Source organism: Neovison vison, chromosome 6 (assembly GCF_020171115.1).
Source record: "Neovison vison isolate M4711 chromosome 6, ASM_NN_V1, whole genome shotgun sequence".
Taxonomy (NCBI): Eukaryota; Metazoa; Chordata; class Mammalia; order Carnivora; family Mustelidae; genus Neogale; species Neogale vison.
This window is the reverse complement of record NC_058096.1, coordinates 196,619,744-196,640,567: the sequence shown is the minus strand read 5'-3', so window position 1 is coordinate 196,640,567 and position 20,824 is coordinate 196,619,744. Positions and strand designations below refer to the sequence as shown.

General features: G+C 44.4%; 1 protein-coding gene and 1 long non-coding RNA gene across 5 annotated transcripts in view; one reads left to right on the top strand and one right to left on the bottom strand.

The window, feature by feature from the left end:
• The window catches only part of FHIT (fragile histidine triad diadenosine triphosphatase), a 1,399,398-nt gene that overhangs the window by 33,443 nt on the left and 1,345,131 nt on the right, over positions 1-20,824 (bottom strand). The window lies entirely within an intron of this gene.
• On the top strand, positions 1,566-19,932 carry LOC122909303. The gene is made up of 3 exons (XR_006385120.1): positions 1,566-1,739; positions 12,426-12,602; positions 19,498-19,932. It is a non-coding gene; the product is annotated as an uncharacterized LOC122909303 (long non-coding RNA).

Genomic DNA, 20,824 nt, shown 5'->3' with positions numbered 1-20,824 from the left:
TCTTCAGAGGATCCCAGGCACCCTATAAAACCTGTACAAACTAGGGTGGGCAGTCAGGTTTGGTGGAGCACGTGCCTGCGATCATGAAGTGGTTGTAATTGGTTAGACATTGTAATTTGCTGTTTTCCATCAGAAGCTTGTTAGGAGCAGCTCAGCAAAGGGAGACTTCTGCTCTTGGTCTTATGTGGTTGATTTCAATGAAAACAAAAGAGCAGTCTTGTCTTATCAGAGGCGAAATCGGTAAGGCTAACCCGAAACATACATTTGAGAAAGGTGACCCCAGACAGGGCCTCCTGCATCTGCCGTGCTGCCTCCTGGGCAGCCACCATTAGAACATTCTTACAACATGGCATCAGGGTGGTTGAGGAACAGGGCTCAGGAAGTGAGCCTTGAGGGGCTTCTGGGGGTGTTGATATGGGAGTCATTACACTGGAGAATCATTAGCATAGACAGAGTAAAATACAAACCCAACTTCTTATTTTTAGGACACTGCGGAGCTGAAATCGTACTGAGGGCTTACCACAGTGAGCCTCATGATCCTAAGGAATGAGCGTGATCCTGCCTCAGTCGGGCTGGGAATTTCAGCTGCAAATCCCATGATGGCAGTAGTGATTACTGGGACTCAGCAGAGAAATTAGTGGGCTCACCCAACAGTTCTTGGTATTTCCATTATAAGAAGCCCTCACCAATAGTTAATTTGGTAGAAAACTTCCTGTCCAGTTCTCATGTGTGTGATAGAAATCACCAAATGACAGTAACGTCCTGACCATCTCCTTACTGAGCCGTGAGGAGTCTGACACCCAGTAGGTTTTCAAGAAGCGTTGGTTAAGGGTGTTTTCCCTCCCAACATAGTACCTATATAAGTTCATCATTCCCATTTTCTGGATGAAACATCAGTCTCCTAGACACTTGAATCACTCCATCAACATCACATGGCTAATGAGGAACAGTAGTTGTCTGGATCAGAAATACGATGGGTGGGGCCCTCGTGTACGCTTAGATCCATTCTGTAAATTTTGGCGACTTTCCTATGGTTAACATAGCACAGGGGATAGAGCAGCCCAGAGAAGAAAACTGAAGTCGCAAGCACAGATCTACCTTCAAACCGGGATCAGGCTGGGGAGCCTCTTCTGAGGGGGGCAAATGCATCTCAGGCAAGTTTTCGGTAAATAATCACTAATCCCCGACCTCTCACCCCAGGCTCCATTGTATCGGAGCTTTACTGGCTTTTTAATGGGTAGGAAATTGGTGAAGCAACAGGGACTAGAGATTTCTACCAGTTTGATTTCCTCAGGCCTCCTGTTTCTAGAAACACGCTCACCGAGAAATGAAATGAAACTCCTTCTGAAAGGGAGTTTCATGATGAAACAAAACTTTGGAAAAGGAAACATTTATTCAAAAAGCAATTTCCTAACAACAACAACAAAAAAGCAATTTCCTTGGTCAGCCATGTTCCGCAAGCCTTCCCACCACCGTGTCTTGGATATTGGTGTTTGACCAAGAGTGTTCTCCTTTCTTCCCAGAGTGATGTCAGCTTTCGTACTCAGAATGAGGAAAGAGAAAAGGCGAGGGGCCAATTTCTGATTTCTTTTGAATCTCCTGAACGTTTTGCTTCCTATTTGCTCCTGCTACAATATGGCTTCTTTTTCTACAGGTCCCTTGCAGAATCTTTAGAAGTCCTGCCCAGGCAAGAGAGCTCTCCTTGAGGTGACCACCTGGAGCATCTATACTGCAGGAAGGTAAGCAGACACACAGCCCAAAGCATACCGCCATAGACACGGCCTCAGAGTCCTGCTCAGCACGCTGCTGCAGGGAGCAACCCCTAAGCCCTCAAGATAAAACCCATCGGGAGAAACCAAAGAGGTTTATGGAGTGGGGGATGCACAATCCAGCACCGCCACCCCAAGCATTAGAAGCTCATTTCTCTGCAGAACTCATTAAATTACTCAACAAATCATGGTAAAATGTCTATGACATGGTATTACCCTGTGCGATGGTGAGCAAGCTGGACAAGGTTTAGTGCCCTCGAGAGGCTTACATTTGAGGAGAAAAACAGATAATTGGGAAGTAATCAAATCGGTTACTACCCTCCCAGGGAAATAACAGAAGTACATTAGACAGTGTGGGCAGGATAGACTTCTCTGTTGAAGTGACAAGGAGGCTTGAGAAGGATCAGCAAGGGCTCAGACCCAGCGGAAGCACAGCAGTATGTGTGCGATCTGTGCACTGGCTCAAGACCAGTGACAGGAGCAGAAAGAGGAAATGGCTAACGAAGGGGCTAGTCCCCTTCCCTTTAGCACTAGATGCACAAGTGCTAACTGAGGGATTGGCTCATTCCATCCCATCATGCTGGCTGGGCACCTATTTTTGCTGGGCTCTGAAGAATACTAATCAAGTGAAGATGTGCAAAGTCCAGACTCCGTGAGCTGAAGGGAGAGAGGCCAGCTGGACTCACTAGGCCCAGCTTTCCCTCTGAGATAGGACAAGGCCATATTGTGGCTTGAGTTCTGCTTATTGGGCCTCTACCTGTTATTAATACCAAGACCTCCTGATAGGGAATTTTCCATGGAAAAGCAAGCAAGCGGCAAGCTGTTTGCACAAGCAGTTACCACCTTGGAGCAGCAAGGACACAGGCTGACCTCGAAAGTGGCTTTCTGAATGTTCACCGTATGTTTGGCAGAGCTAAAAGGGCTACGCCAATGCCATCTGGCCAGGTGCCTGGCACCGGGACCCCCATGTTGGCAGATGAAAAATGACAAACATAAAATCTATATTCCAAGGGTGCTCACCACTCCCCTGGACTGGTCATGAATTTCTTCTTTTCACAAGGTAATCATTCTGCCTCTGGTTATGAAGCCACACCCCACAAAGCTGCTACATGCCCATTGAAAGTAACGTGCCCTCTGTTATTCACAAGCCCATTCACTTCTCCTGGAGCCCTGCCAGTGCCCTTCAAAGCCTGGCGGTGTGAGTTGCACAAATAAATTAGGAGCCAACCTTTCCCGAATGCCTTTCTCTATTTCATTTAAAAACCTCCTTTAATGAAGACGTAAAGCCTTAGATGCTGCTGAAACGCTAAGCTTACCATGCGTGACAGCAGATCTTTGTCACAAAGGATTTCAAATGCCTTAAAAAAAAACAGAACAAAAACAAAACAAAACAAAAAAAAAAAAAACCAGAATACTTGAAAGAAACTGAGATTTCCTTGTTACAGGCTCAACTGCTCATTTTATATACCCTATAAGTGACCATAATCCAGAAATCAGTACAAAAAACAGATGTAAGCCAACTGCAAACATACACACGTAACAGCTTCACCACAGCGAACACTTAAAATGCAATGCCAGGCTTGGGATTATTTCGAAGCATCAGGCTAGAAAAGAGATACCTTCACCTTTTCCAGCTTCCTGCTGTGCATCTAACCTCTCATTTATTTATTACTGAGATGCTCAAGAGGTACTATAGAAAGCGCCAAGCCTGGGATTTATACTTACATTTATTGATACACTATTTATATAAATTTTGTATGAAAATTCAGGCTTGACTCATGTATATATGTGTGTGTATATATGTATGTATGTATATCTATATATGGCTTGATTTTAAATGTCATTGTTAGGAGTTATAACTTTGTGAATGAAAAACCCATAAAAATCTTTTAAGAGCCCTAATCTTTTAATTAATCTCACCTCAGTGTTGCTCAGGGGTTTAAAGGAGCCTGGTCGCTTTTTAAAGGATAAAAGATCAAAATGCCTTAAAGTAGCTTCTTAAAATTTCAGGTATCTGTTTAAAGTCCCAGAAACAAATATTTGAAAAATGCTTGTTCCTAGAATCAGGGTCTGAAGCCAATATTTACAGTTCTCCAGTCCAAATACCCAAGGGGTACTCGCGCACTGGCTTGAGATTTTACCCTGCCCTGAGACAACAGGACCCCGACTGATGAGTGGTACCAGGAAGCCCAAGTCTGATTCTCCCTTCCCCACCCTCTGCACATATATCTCCGCTTCAGCTTTATGTCTTAGCTTCAGGTCACACAGCACGAGATCAAGTTCACGTACAAATACCACTTTCAAATGTTGAAGAATTTAGGCTACACCTAAATCTTGTGATTCCATGGCCTGGAGACCCTCAGGATCCCCATGGCAGTGCAGGTGAGAGCTCCTGCACTATTGCAGCACCCTCTTCGGAAGACAGTTTGGCTTGATCTCCTAAAGCTGACATTCACAACACCCTGTGACCCGCCAGTACTATCCCCAGGTATATACTCGAGAGAAAAGTTTCTGACATGTCTGAGAATGTTCAAAGCAGCTCTAATTAAAACAGCCAAAAACTGGGAGTGACCAGCGTTCTTCAGAAAGTAGATGAATAAACTGTGATATATTCACATAATGGAACATTATACAGTGATCAAAAGAATTGTTTGAAAGAGACAATTAGCCCCTATGGACAAATCTTAACATATAATGAAGGAAACAATAACTTCTAAAAGATAATATGCAGCAGGATGCTTTTTTTTTTTTTTAAATAAAGTTAAAAAGCAACTTAAAAATACATCCTTTTTAAAAAATGCACAGAGATGCCTAAAACTATGTAAAAAGAAGTGAAGCAATGAGACCATGAGATTCAGGGTGATGGGTAACTGTGGAGGGAAGGGTGGGGTGTGGGCTCATTGTGCGGTTAGGTGTGGGGCATCAATATCGTAGCTTTTGTACTGAGTGATGGGCTTGCAGATACCCAGTTGTTCAGTGAAACTACGTCAACGCAGGCCACGAATGAAAACAAACCTGGGCATCCTTGGGCAACATGCAGTTTATGCCATAGGATGACTGCAGTTTCCTTCCCTATGGAAATCCAGCTCCCATTTGGAGAACCTCGGTAAGAATTACAACATAGTAGCATTTGCTATGTAAGAGCACTGAAGTTATTAATTGGATTCCAGATGTCTGAAATTGATGTATCCCTTCACTGAATCCCCCTTAGGATCTATTTTGGGTGTAACACTTCACACAGGATGCTGTTCTTAATTAAAACTGCTCTGCCTTAAGAGCTTTATGTCTGCGAGATAGTCATCCAAACATTCTCCTCTCCATAAATTTCCTCTTATGTCCTATTTCCGAAGCAAAAGTAATACTCGCCTGGGTTTTAATAAACATGTCTGCAGTGGTAATATAAATTTCACAGGCTTTCTACATTTCATTATCTCTTTTAGTCCTTTTCTTCATGCTGATTCTCAGACCAGGACTGCACTGGACGGGTGTTGCAGCCCGTTGCCATTTCTGTTTCCCACGTTGGGGGCAAGAAGTAGTAAGCTGACTGCTATTTGGGTAGGAAACACAGACAAGATGTTGAAAAAAGCCATTACTTTCTAAGCTGTTTTGCTCTTCTCCCTCTTTAATTTTTGATCTTGGCAATAACGGTCTAGTTCATTGACATTTGATTGAAGCATTGTAGCCAAGTTACCAGTCCAAGATCTATGAGTGTCCCTGTAGGGTTACTCAGACTGTATGTACCAGAGGCCAAAATTAAAGAATTATAAAATACCAAATATTTGGCATTCCAGGAGCAAAACAAAAACAACAAACAAACAAAAAGACCTGTTGATGGATTGTTTTTTCACTTTGCAAGTAGGTATTTGGGCCTTGGGTAGAGAGAATACTCTTCAACTTATAAAGGGAGTCAGATTCTGGACTTAATCCTCCAGCCAAATGGCAACTAAATCACAAGGAACAAATACTGTTGCGTGGAAAATGGACCCCTGGCCAAAGGAAAGATGTTCTTGGTCCAATGCCAGGGAACTTCTGCTCTAGGGAAGTGAAAACATCAAAGGAAGGGAGCCCAAGAACAATAACGGTATAATTATATTGTTATTATTAATGGATTTTTACTGAACATGCACTAAGTGCCAGACACCAAGTATTGGTACAGAGACAATTGCATTTAACCCTTATTGAACAGTCCTGGTGCTGTCTTCTCCTTTTTCAGGTGAGGAAGTTAAGATCAGAGATGTGACCCTGTGGCTCGCAGGTGGCTGGGTCTCCAGGGCCATTCCCTAAAACTGCAGGCCCTCCCTCATAGAACAGTATCTGAGTCTGCTCAACAATGGGGACTAAGGTCAAGTGTCTAAATTAAAGCACTTTTGCAGGCAGAATCTCATTGGATCCACTTTGGGGTAGGCAGAAGCATAATACTGCTGTCCCCATTTTATAGAAAAGGGAAAAAAGGCCCAGGAAGATTAAGTGAATTGTGGGGGTCTTTTCTGCAGTCTTAGACTGAAAGCCTTGGCCTGTTTCTCTACTAAAAAGGATCCTCAATGAAATCGAATAGAAGTGACTTGAATCTAGATTTTGAAGCAGAACATCACAGTGGGAGGATGATATATTGGGGCCTCTCTTACTTAAAAAGTATAAATTAAATTCTAGATTATGGCCCAGGGCAGTCTTCCAACCCTTGCTATCAAACGCTCTGGTCCTGAGTTAACTGGCCTTCGACAAGCTTTCTTAGTATGATAGGCCCTTATTGACCATATCACTCCTCTCTCAACCTTCTGCAGCCTCTGTGCCTACCCTGTTTAAGCAAGAGTGGCTCTTTCAACAATCTGCCTTGTTTGACCACAGTCCTCTGCACATACTATTCTGTATAAGGAAGACATTTCTTCCCCTTCCTCATCAAGGCTGGCCCAGGCAGTCCTTTGATGTGTTCCATCTGAGGACATGTACTGTGTTGTAAATACCTTACCCACTAGATTATACCTCCTATGAGGGCAAAACCATGTCTATTGCCAATATTCAATCTTCCCGTAACCTTTAAAAGAACGTCACATGGTTCAATCGAACACCTTAGTGAAGACCTTACAAAACCAGAGCTGGGTGCACAGTAGGTGTTCACTAAATACTTCCTGTCCAGCCAACCATAACAGATACTCAGAAGGGTGACACAGGTATAGCCACCCTCAGTCCTCAGAGAAGGGTTTGATTATGTTTTCCCCAACAATTGTTCTAATACTAATGCAGGAACAGAGATACATTGTAAGAATGATTCAGAACAAAAAATATTTCTTGGTAGCCCTCATCAATCTGAAATTTAACCACATTTTCTTAATCAAAAATTTTGTGCAACAGTAAACTTAGGATGAATCTGAGGAGATAGCCAAATGTTCAGGGTCCTTAGTCTTTGCACATGGATCCCCAGTGGCATTTCTTCCCTCTTTCAAAAATAGTGAGAGAAAGCCAAACAGCAAGCAGAAGGGCAAACGAAAGGTGTGTTTATTGTCTGCACAGAGAGCAGCATCCTTACCTTCTCTGTGACCCATAATGAATGACAATTTCCTCATTTCAAAGCCTGGAAAATCACCAAGGAAGAGGACCTCTGTTGTCTGACACCTAATCATCCTTTGAAGGAGAAGCTTGAGAGAAATGGAAAGAACACAGAGCAGAGACTATGGTCTGGAGTATGCTCTGGGTGGTCAGTGAGTACCTATGGCCACATCCCCTTCCTAGGCCAGCCCTGTGGTGACAGCCACCCATATGCCAGCAGGTGAGGGGAACATCTTGAAGGAGACTGGGCATGATGCCTTTCGGTTTCTACCTTTCGGTTCCTTCTCGTTGTGGGCATTCTTCTACGTGGCTTCCTAATTGTACATGTGCACATGCTGTGTCAAATGGAGTTTCCATTGCCTCTGCTTGCTGCATATTACATTTTTAATCAGTATATATAATTACTTACCACAGGCTGCCAGGCCAGATTTTCTAAGCATTAGTCTAATTAACTTAAGCTTGATAATTATGTTTCAGATACCATAGCTGTACACACAGAATTTGCAGATTATGCCGCCAGCTTATTTGATTCCAATAACGTGTTTTCTCAGACAGAGTTAGTTTTGATTTTTTTTTTAAATGGGCATCTGATAACTATTTAGGTTTCAGAGTTTTCCCTCAAATAAAATCATTTAAGACAAGTTTCTCAAATAATTAATGCAGACTGGACTGAAATAGTAGGTTCCTGTGTATTTTTACACACACAAATCTATTTTTTACTAATATAAGCTCAGGCTGAGGAAATACTAAAGTATAAAATGTTCTGATAGTCAAGTGGCAGAACCTTCCATGTTTCAACTGGTTTATGCTTTGTCTTTTCCCTTTACATTTACTTGCCCTCTAGTTGATGAAAAATGAGAAAAAAGGAGAGGCAGAAGAAACTGAAAACCTCTAAGACTTGGGAATTGAGAAATTAGGGCATGATAAATTCCCTTATGAATAATAAGCAATGTACTGGGGGTTGTTAAGTGCCAGGCACTAAGTTAAACACTTTTTGTAGGTTATTTCATCTAATCATCTGCAAACCCTATGTGGTAGGTATGTGTTATAGACTGAGTTGTGTCCTCCTTTCCCCCCAAAGATATGTTCAATCTCTAACCCCCAGTACCTCAGAATGTAACCTTGTGTCTTTATAGAGGGAATCAAGTTGAAATAAAGTCGTAAGAGTGGGCTTTCATGCAGTAACACTGGTGTCCTTATGCAGTGGGAAAGTTTGGACACAGCCATGCACACAGAAAGAATGCCATGTGAACATAAAGGTGGAGACTGGGAAGATGGTTCTACAAGCCAGGAAATGCCAGAGATTGCCGGCAAACCCCCACAAGCCAGGACAGAGTCATAAAACAAATTCTCCTTCAGGGTCCTCAGAAGGGACCAATCCTGCTGACACATTGATTTCAGACCTCTAACCTTCACAATTGTGAGAAAACACAGTTGCTTCACTGGGTTTAAGCTACCCACTTGGTGTTACTTTGCTATGGCAGCACTAGCGAATGAATATGGTATGCACGGCCTTACTCCCCATCTTACTGAGGCTCAGAAAAGTTATGGAGAGTGTCCAAGGCCACACAGCTGTCACACAGCAGGGATGGAGTCCATAATGGGGCCTTTCTGGGCCCAAGCTCATGCCCTTGACCTTATCCACAACCCAGCCATGAGCTACTTGTTTAAGAGTGGGGAGAGAAGCAATGCTACAGGTCCTGGAAGTGGCTAATGTGCTGGGAATTTTATTGCTTCTTCATTAAGAGTAAGACTGAGGTGGCACATGTTTCCAAGAGTATAGACAGTTGCTTTCATTTAGAATGAAAAATGCATGCTGGAAATCTCTACTTCCTAGCTTCTGAGGGCAACAAAACAGAATGTGTCTTTTCTTATAGTGATGGCCTCAGCACAGTTTTTCTCTTCCCACTTTGAACATGAGAGAATAATAGACCAAAAGATCAACTGCCACTATATAAGGCATAGGAGGAAACAACAAATGAAATAGCCACTCTATTCAATCCACAGAACCAGAGAGGAAAGGACAGGTAGGTTTTCCCAAGACGTGGTAATGGAGGGAAAGAGCAGGAGTTGACAAGCTTGCTCCATAAAGGCCACAGCCATGGACTAAGAATAATTTCTGGGAAGAGATGCAACCTTGGTTCAAGACAGAAAGCAGAGGAATGAGAAGGAGAAAAAAAAAAAAGAAGAAGAAGAAGAAGAAGACACTTCTCTAAGAAGGTCTGTGGGAATGATCTGACAGAAAGCTTGACACCAGGCAAAGGAAGGAAGCTGCACATGCCCTGAGGGCCTGTTACGTCTGCTCTGGGTAAGACACTAAAACCATCCAAATCCCCCAGGAATCTGCAAACTGGAAGCAATTACCCCCATATGATCAGATACAGGGGCTCTGAGCATGGAAATGGTTGGCTCAGGGTCAAATCACTCGTCATGACTCGATGAAAGGACAACGTAGAGGGGCTGCAAGGAGAGCCACTAAGGCAGAGTCTTTAGAAGAACCGCCTTTCTCCTGCTCGACCAGCAGCGTTGAGGTATCTATCAGTATGTATACAAGCTTACACTTAAAACATGGGCTGCTCGTTACTGAGAATTTTCACAAATGACATCCAAGCTCCTCTAGAACAGGGGTTCTTACCATTTGGGGGCATGTCAAGACCTTTGAGAATCTGATCAAAGCTATGATTCCTTTCCCTAGGGAAAAAATGTGCGCATACAAACATGGTCTTTACATGAACCTTCCAGGGGGTGGGGTGGGGAGGGTAATCGTGGGTCCCAGCTTAAAAACCACAATGGTTATACTTAGGTCGCCAAGGACCCCAGCAATGTCATAATGCTACAGAAATATGTACGGTGCCATGGTAACCTTGACTGGGAAAACTCCTCTCCTCCAACCCCGGCTCGTATTTCTGTAAAGCATTTGTTTCCCCCGCTGCAGGGGAGCTGTACTGTGCTTTGCTCACCTTTATTCACCTGGTACCTCAGTGGCCCCTGAGCCAGTTAAGTATGAAGTCAACGTTAAGTGAATTTTTAGAAGGCCTCCACTTGAAGCCTGGCACTCCCTGCAAGCCACAGTGCTTTCCCTTCTTGGATCTCCCTTTCATCACCTGTACTATTAAATGGAAATCCTACCACTACTAGCCCTGCTTTTTCTGAAGGGCTCTGGAAGGAACATGTGCAATAATACAAGTGAAAGCAATTTCTGATAGTAACAGCGAGCGCCTGCTGCTTGCGCCGTCTTCACTACTCCTCGTTACTAACCTGGGAGGGTGGCACTACCTATCTCCATTGAACGCAGAGGAAGCTGAGCCCAGAAAGGTCTGAGGACTAGCATAAGGCGGCCCAGGGCTGGGATGCACACACAGGCCGCCGGGGCCCGCACCAGCCCTTCTTGACCACTGGGTGGCGTGTCTCTCTCCAGACTGGGCAATGCCATACAGGTGTCTGAAGCTGTTAGGGCAAGGAGGCGCGACGGCCCCTCTAGTAACGTAGCAGAGCTGGGGTGGGTGGATTTCGGGAGGCTTGACAGGAAGACCACTGGAGGAGCTCATTGTTAGGACCACTACCAGTTGACATCTCGAGCCACATTAACAGACCTGAGTTCCTCTGGTGGAACCAGCCTCACCTGTGAGGTGGTTCTTTTGTGAGAGAAGCACCTGCCCTTCCCTCTTAGGCTCCCCCAGCACCCTGCACGCGTTTTTCAGCCCTGGGTGGAGGCGAGACAGGTATCGAGGAAGGGGGCAGCTACTTCACGTTGGGCCTGGGGGTTGGATACCATGGGGTGGAGAGCCACGGCCCCTTCTAAAATCTGTCAGAGTCACACGGACTGACTGTGCCAACCCCCACGAACACACCTGCAGGCCACTCAGCCTGTGACTCAGCTGCCGTGCCCACTGAGCACATGCCACACCACACAAAGTCCTTTCTTTCCTATCTCTGACAAAAGACTTCCCTCCTCTGATGTTGAGTCGGAGAGCTCCTACCTGGAAAGTTTCCAAGGAGTGCACACCCAGATGGACCTTGGACGGAATGCCACATATTATTCTGCAAGACCCAATCCTCACTGCCAAGCACTCAGATGGCCACAGCTGGAGACAGAGCAGTGGCCAAGCCCCAAGCCTGCCCTCTCAGAATTCACAACCCTGTGGGCCACCCAAAAAACAACCTGGCACTTATGAAAAGCATGGACAGTGCTGTGACGAGGGAAATCTGGGCAACTGTGGAGCACCGAGAGGGGAATGAAGCTGGCTGGGGGAAGAATGGCAGGCAAGGGCTCCCAAAGTCTATATCTGCCTGCCTTTCCATTGGAACAAAAACCCAAGACAACATACCCAATGCTCAGTGCCTGCATGCATTAGAGGACTTCATCGAAAACATCTAGAGCATGAATAGAGCATCTTCTCCCAGTGTTGTTCTCTGTCCTGCTCAGCCTCTGGGTTTCCATTTGAATGTAACCACTTTAAAGAGCCTTCAGGGCCTCCCTTGCATCACCTGCCCCCTCAGGTCCATTCCTCCTTCAGAGGGACAGTCTGCAGCCTTCCCACCCCAAGTCCACTGCTGACCAATATCATCTGGGGGCTCTGATGAATATGGAATCTTGGGCTCCAGCCTGGACGAGTCTTTAGCACTTTACCACTGCTTTGTCCAACACAGTAGCCACCAGCCCCAGGTGGCCCCCAGGCACTTGAAACATCACTAGTCTAAGCTGAGACCCATGCTAGGTGTAAAACACCACCTTTAGAATACTTAGTGCAGGGCACCTGGGTGGCCAGTGAGTTAGGCTTCTGCCTTCTGCTCAGGTCAGGATCCCAGGGTCCTGGGATTGAGTCCTGCACAGGGCTCCCTCTCCTCTGCCCCTCCCCACTGCTTGGGCATGCTATCTCTCTCTCTCTATCTCACACACACACACACTCTTAAAATCTTTTTTAAAAAGACTTAATGCAAAAAAGAACGTGAATTATCTCAATATTATTTTATACTGGCTACCTGTGGAAATAATATTTTGTATACTTCGGGTTAGAGATATTAAGTTTTTGTTTTTGTTTTTGTTTTAAACATGGCTACTCTAAGGTTTTCTATTTCACAATTAACTGACATTGTATTTATATTGTACAGGGCTGCTTTAGAAAATGAGAAGGATAGCAATCAGGATCTGGAGTCAGCAAACTGGAATGGACGGGGCAAATCAGGCCCCCTGCACCCCGATACACACACTTCCATCAGGACACGTTGCTCTCACTCCTCATGCATGTGATGTCTATGACACTTTCCATACTCCAAGGGCAGAATCAGGTAGGTGCAACAGAAACCAAAATATTTACTGCCTGGCCCTTTACAGGAAAAGATCGTGGCCTATCATCAAGAGCAGTGGTTCAGGGGTTCAGGTTGTCACCCCCCTTCCAGCACCTGAGGTTGGGTAAGATCCTTCATGCCTGTGCCACAGTGTCTGCAGCTGGAAACAGGGATGGGAGTGCCTCCCTCACAGAGCAGATACAAAGATTCGATCAGTTGATGCATGTGAAATTCTTTGAGGCTTTGTACCGACTAGGTTCTCAGTAAACATTTACCATCTTTGCCATCACGATGAGCAATGATCACAGGCTATAATTACACTTTTTTGCTTTGTTACCTTCTTTCTTTTGTGTCACCCCACCAAAATTAAAAACGCGAGGGAAGCAGAGACAGTTTCTATCTTGATCCTGCTACTTCACTGGGAGCAGTTTCTGGTGCAGAGTGGAAACTCAGTAAGTATCAGTTGAATGAAAGAGGTACAGAGGAAAGTACTTCGCCCAAGGCTGCCTGACCAGTCAATTGCCAGGACTTGAACTTGGTTCTTTCTGTTCCCCAATCTCTTAACCTCTCCTGCTACACCAAGAGTGGTCTCTAGACCAGCAGTGTCATTGTCACCTAGGGCCTTGCTAGAAATGCAGATTCTTAAGCTCTATCCAAGGCCCTGTTGAATCAAAAACTATTTTAACAATATCCAAGAATGTCTGAGAGATTTGTGACATTTGTGAGGTGCCACTCTGGGCTGTCATTCCCAGTTAAGACTCCCTGTTCACTCAACGAAGTAATCAATGTAGTATCAGTCTTTCCACGGAGCCTTCTGTTCAGGCCCCCTAATATCAGGACTGATGATTTATATTCACCCCACTGAAGGTCTGGGGGCATTCAGGGTCTGCGGTAAATGTCACTGTGCTGTGTCAGGAGGTGCCCTTTCTCCTGCCAGGGTTGGACCACTACAATGCTGGGGTGACCTCCCTGCACAGGAATCTGCTTAATTTTGCATACTGGCCTCTAACGAGCAGGCCACAAGCCCTAGGGATGCGTTGATGAAGATCAACTCCTAAATCATCTCCCTCTGGGTACCAACATCAGTGAATTCATTCCCTTCTGCATTTTACACACCAGTGGCAGCACCACCAAAATAAATAATCCATCCCGACATTTAATAGCTCAGGCACCTTCCTTTTGAGTCTACAAATGAAAGCAAATCATCCCCTACTCATGTTAAAAAACAAAACAAAACAAAAAACCAAAAACACAATTAAAATTCTCTCCACACTATTCTGGCTTTCTTACTTACAGTCCAGCTCTAAGATGCTATGTTCCTCACCTAACTATTTTCTTAGAAATGGTCCATTATGTGGCACTTGAGAGGATGAGGGTGTTTAAAATTAGCACAAAACCTTACAATGGGTTCCCATTTGTCACAGCAAGAAATTTCAAACTGTGGCCATCAGATGAACGTTTTAAATTAGAAAAAGACTGATTAGCATAATTCTTAAGGGTCGGAATTCTAAATCCACAGATGGCCTCTGAGAGGGTTGACGAGGCAGAAAGGAGATTAGGATAAATCTAATTAGTCAGGGGTGTTCCCGTTTCTCAAGTCACTGGTGAGGGATGGAGAAGACAAGATGGATGGACAGATGGATCTAACGAAGCCCCATTAAAGTCTTTTTGATTCCCACTCACGGTGAGAGAACACATTACCCCATTAATGGTTCTGGGAGCTAACGCAGTCCAAGTTTGGCACTGTGACCTCAGAAAATGAGTTTGAATTGCCTGCCCAGCTCTTTGCACACATCCGCAGGATGTAAATGAGCCTGAAAACGCGATGCCTGCTGAGGGGCCATGCCTGCACGTGGGCTGGAAGCACCCACCCAGCCCCTACCCAGCTGAGGGAGCTGGCGCCTCCTGGCTGCTTTCTCAAGGCCCTCAGGCTGGAGTCCCGCAGCGTTTCTGCTCCTTCTGTGCTACAACTTGGACCTGTCCTAGGAAATGTGCTGTGGTTTGCACAAGTCCCCGGTGCTACATGTTGGTTCCAACCACTGTTGTTCTCTGCACTGGGGCTGATGGCTACACACTACCACCATCCCAGGCTGATTAGGGACAGGAGGACAGGGCGAAAGACAGGGCCCTTTTCTTGAGGAGCTCACGCCTCAGCCCCAGAGATGTGAGAGAATAACTGCACAGTTTTGCAGGCTACGTGCCAGATGACGGTGTGACAGGCTCTGACAGCTCAGAGAATGAGGTGGAGACAGTGGGGGTCTCTCAGGCAAAGTCAAGGAAAGAGGGGGGACTCCACAGGATTTGAAGAAAGGCCCGCCTCTCCCCTGGATGTCAGTCAGATCACACCATGTTTGCTGGTTCTCTCCAGCAATAATCAGAGCTGACATTTACTGAGCACTTACTGTATCTTATGCTCGGCACTGATGTAGGCACATTTCATACGGTATTTCATTTAATTTTTGAAACCACCCTGTGTGGTAGGTCCTAGTACCATCCCTATATTACAGAGAAAACTGTAGCACAAAGAGGTTATCGGCCCCAACAAATAGCAGAACTAAGAGACAATTTCAGGCATCCTTCCTCTACCGTTCATATTCTAAAGCCCTTCCTCTACCGTTCATATTCTAAAGAATGTAACTGGCATTCTTTGGCCCCTGTCCTCCAGTCACACACAGAATAAAATCTAACCCCCCCACCCCTGCCGACCTCATCTTGCTCTCATCTGTCCCATGCTCTCTGTGTTCCAGCCACGCTTTCCAAGTACTCCAAGGGTGGTCCACACCAGGCCCTTTGCATTTGTAGTGCCCTCTGTCTGTAAGGTTTTCTTGCATTATCATATCCAACCTAGAAACAACTACCTGTGGTTCTTAGCAATTTTCTTTACTCCCTTCCCACCCAGGTGATGTCATTCTGGGCCAAGGTTTTATAATTTTTTTTTAAAAGATATTTATTTATTTATTTGACAGATCACAAGTAGACAGAGAGGCAGGCAGAGAGAGAGGAGGAACAGGCTCCCCACTGAGCAGAGAGCCCAATGTGGGCCTTGATCCCAGGACTCTGAGATCATGACCTGAGCCAAAGACAGAGGCTTTAACCCACTGAGCCACCCAGGCGCCCCTGGGCCATGGCTTTAAACATCATGTCCTCCCAACAAACAAGAGCCCAGGGCCAGATGGCTTCCCAGGGGAATTCCACCAAACATTTATTTTATTTTATTTTAAAGATTTCATTTATTTGACAGAGATCACAAGTAGGCAGAGAGGCAGGCAGAGAGAGAGAGGAGGAAGCAGGCTCCCTGCTGAGCAGAGAGCCTGATGTGGGACTCGATCCCGGGATCCTGGGATCATGACCCGAGCTGAAGGCAGAGGCTTTAACCCACTGAGCCACCCAGGAACCCTCCACCAAACATTTAAAGAAGAATTAATGCACATTCTCCTGAAACTGTTCCAAAAAATAGAAATGGAAGAAAAACTTCCAAACTCATTTTATGAGGCCAGCATTACCTCGACCCCAAAGCCAGACAAAGATCACATCAAAAAGGAGAATTACAGACCAATATTCCTGATGAACATGGATACAAAAATTCTTACCAAAATACTAGCCAAGAGGATCCAACAGTACATTACAAGAATTATTCACCACGACCAAGTGGGATTTATTCCTGGGCTGCAAGGTTGGTTCAACATCCACAAATCAATCAATGTGATACAAGACATTAGTAAAAGAAAGAACAAGAATCATATGATAATGCAGAAAAGCATTTGACAAAGTAGAGCATACTTTCTTGATCAAAACTCTTTTTTCAGTGTAGGGATAGAGGATACATACCTCAATATCATAAAAGTCATCTATGAAAAACTCACAGCAATATCCTTCTCAATGGTGAAAAGCTGAGAGCTTTTCCCCTAAGGTCAGGAACATGGCAGAGATGTCCACTATCACCACTACTATTCAACATAGTACTAGAAGTCCTAGCCTCAGCAATCAGACCACAAAAAGAAATAAAAGGCATCCAAATGAGCAAAGAAGAAGTCAAACTCTCATTCTTTGCAGATGATATGATACTTTATATGGAAAACCCAAAAAGACTCCACTCCAAAACTGCTAGAATTCAGTAAAGTGTCAGGATATAAAATCAATGCACAGAAATCAGTTGCATTTCTATACACCAATAACAAGACAGAAGAAAGAGAAATTAAGGAGTCGATCCCATTTACAATTGCACCCAAAACCGTAAGATATCTAGGAATAAATCTAATCAAAGAGGCAAAGTATGTGTCCTCAGAAAACTATAAAGTACTCATGAAAGAAATTGAGGAAGACACAAACAGAAAAACATTCCATGTTCAAAAACAAACACAAACATTTTCATGTTTTGTGAAAATGTCTATGCTAACTAGAGCAATCTATACATTTAATGCAATCCCTATCAAAATACCATCAATTTTTTTCAAAGAAATGGAAAAGATAATCCTAAAATTTACATAGAACCAGAAAAGACCCTGAATAGAGAAATGTTGAAAAAGAAAACCAAAAATGGTGGCACCACAATTCTGGACTTCAAGCTCTATTCCAAAGCTGTCATCATCAGGACAGTATGGTACTGGCATAAAAACAGACAGATAGATCAATGGAACAGAAAAGAGAGCCCAGAAATGGACCTTCAACTCTGTGGTCAATTAATCTTTGACAAAGCAGGAAGAATGTCCAGTGGAATAAAGACAGTCTCTTCAACAAATGGTGTCGGGAAAGTTGGACAGCCACAGGCAGATAAATAAAACTGGACCATTTCCTTACACCACACACAAAAATAGACTCCAAATGGATGAAAGACTGCAATGTGAGAGAGGAATCCATCAAAATCCTTGAGGAGAACACAGCCAGCAACCTCTTTGACCTCAGTCTCAACAACTTCTTCCTAGACACATCACCAAAAGGCAAGGGAAGCAAGGGCAAAAATTAACTATTAGGACTTCATCAAGATCAAAACCTTTGCACAGCACAGGGAACAGTCAACAAAACCAAAAGACAAATGACAGAATGGGAGAAGATATTTGTAAATGACATATCAGATAAAGGGCTAGTATCCAAAATCTATACAGAATTTATCAAACTCAACACCCAAAGAACAAATAATCCAATCAAGAAAAGGGCAGAGGACACGAACAGACATTTCTACAAAGAAGACATCCAGATAGCCAACAGAGACATGAAAAAGTGCTCTACATCACTTGGCATTGGGGAAATACAAATCAAAACCACAATGAGATACCACCTTACACCAGTCAGAATGGCTAAAATTAACAAGTCAGGAAATGATAGATGCTGGCAAGGATGCAGAGGAAGGGGACCCCTCCTACACTGTTGGTGGGAATGCAAGCTGGTGCAACCACTCTGGAAAACAGCATGAGGTTCGTCAAAGAGTTGAAAATAGAGCTACTCTACGACCCAGCAATTGCACTACTGGGTATTTACCGTAAAGATACAAACGTAGTGATCCGAAGGGGAACGTGCACCTGAATGTTTATAGCAGTAATGTCTGCAATAGCCAAACTATGGAAAGAACCTAGATGTCCATCAACAGATGAATGGATGAAGAAGATTTGGTATATATATACACAACAGAATACTATGCAACCATCAAAAACCACAAAATCTTGCCATTTGCAATGACGTGGATGGAACTAGAGGGTATTATGCTGAGCAAAATAAGTCAATCAGAGAAAGACAATTATCATATGATCTCTCTGATATGAGGAATTTGAGAGGCAGGATGGGGATTCATGGGGGGAAGGGAGGGAAAAATGAAACAAGATGGGACCAGGCAGGGATACAAAACACAAGAGACTCTAAATCTCAGGAAACAAACTGAGGGTTGCTGGAGGTGGGGGTGGGGGGAGGGAGAGGGTGGCTGGGTGATGGGCACTGGGGACGGTATGTGCTATGGTGAGTGCTGTGAATTGTGTAACACTAATGATTCACAGACCTGTACCCCTGAAACAAATAATACATTATATGTTAATAAATTAAAAAAAAAAAACAACACATTATTTCTGTGGCTCCCAAATTTATTTCTAGCCTGGAACTCTCTAATGAGTTCCCACCCTGTGTATTCAACAGGTTCCCTGACAACTGTTCTTGCATGTGCAGCAAAAACCTCATACTTCTTATAACCAAAGGAAAACATCTGACTTGTAGTTTCCCAGCCCGTGTTAATCTTTCCAGTAAATATCACTAATCATCCAGCTGGTTATTCAAGCCAAATACCAGGAATTCTTAGTCTCTGAGCCCTCCTAGTCTACTCCATGAACAAAATTGGCCTGCTGGATTTTAAAGTCATCCTGTCAAATCTGGCCACTTCTCTTCACCTCCACTGTACCATAATCTGTCATAAACCACTGTGATAGCCTCCTAACTGATCCCCTTTGCTTGCCCCTCTGCCTTCTTTCAACCTGGCCTGGGGGATCCTTGGACAACTTAGATCATGGCGTTTCCTTCTCTAAGACTCTACAACTGTAATCTCATATAAGACCTCCAGGCTACTGCCTGCCTCTGTAACCACAGCTCCCTCTGCCTGTTCATCAATCCTCCAGGCCCACTGGCCTCCTGTCTATTTCCTGATCATGTCAGGCTCATCTTAGACCCATGGCTTTTGCCATCACTATTTAATCTGCTTAGAAGACTCTCTGTCCTTAGGTTTCCCCAGACTTGCCTCTTATCCTTTAGTTATCAGCTGCGATGTTCTCTCCTCGGTGAAGCCTTTTCTGATACCTCTACCCAAATTCATTTGCTCCAGCACAAATACCTTTATCGTATTACCCTATTTTATTTCCTCTCGCTCTCTGGGATGAGGCATATTTGTGTGTTTACTTGTTTTTGTCTGTCTTTCCCCCAGGAATAACCTCTTTGAAGACCGGGGTGTGAGCTGGCTTGTTCACCACAGTATCCCCCAGTGCCCAGAACTTTAAAGGGGCTCAAGAGCATTTGTTTAGTAAAGAACACCATGTGGCTAACCTAACAAGATGCAAACGGAGGTAGTAAGATTGAAGACAGATGCTGCTGCTGGGACTCCTACAGCCGGCGGGGATGGAGGGCAGTTGAAGAGCCAACGTGAAGGGAACGTCTAGAGACTGGGAGGAAGTCTAACACCTTTCCTCTGTTCAGTGACTGTTACCCCTGAGACCCTAGGGCTACACACGTGAACAGACTGCCATGGTCCTTGTCCTCATAGTGCTGGTGTTGTAGCATGTTGTTTAAACCCTCCATCCCCATTTTAGGGCATGGGGAAGCCTTTTTTTTTTTTTTTTTTTTTTTTTAATGTGAAGGGCCAGATAGTATTTTATGCTCTGCAGATTTGCAATTTGTGTCACAAATACTCAACTCTGCTTGTGTAGTGCAAAAAGCCATCACAAATGGCACAACATCATGTCTATGTTCAAATAAAACCTTGTTTACAAAAGCAAGCAATGGGTCTGGTTTAGCACATGGCTAAAATTTGATAAACCTTGGGACAGGTTCTTCTTTGGTACATAGTTCTTCAGGCCTGTCACACAGAAAAGTAGACTTTGGAACAATCAGGGTCTCTTGTAGAAACATCTCCTCTGACACTCTCAGAAGACACTGCATAGACCTGAGCGGTGGTCCTGTACTTTCTGTTGGTTTTCTATACAGTCCACTAATCAACCAGCTTTTGTAAGAAACTCCATAATTATCTGGAATATACTTAACCTGATGAAGAATAACTGAGAATGGCTAAGGAGATGGTAGACTTGCCTCCACTGGGACAGGATAGGAGCCCCAGCATCATGCCACTGTTGGAAAGGGGATGGGGACGTCTGCTTGGTTATACTGATCCCAGATTAAGGTAATAGCTTGGCATCACAATGACTTCAGTCAGGGAGGAAAGCTGTGTCCAAGTTTGCAGGTCTTCATGAAGCATTTGCCATTTAGCTGTTGGCTCATTAGCTTGGACATAACAAAGGATTTCTAGAAAGAAGATAGCATCATTGTGTGCTGTTCTTGCTCTGGGGTGCATTTGGCAACAACAGCTGAGATCAGAGAAGTAAATACTGTTAAGGGAAGAGGGATGGTTGCTCTGGACAGATACCAACAGCCAAGCAGCTGGAGACAACAGAATCAAACCTTCAGGTACATAAGCCATTTCTGGGCTATATGCACAGGTTGCCTTTGTGCTAGTTGTCTGCCTGGTTTCCAGGGAGCCT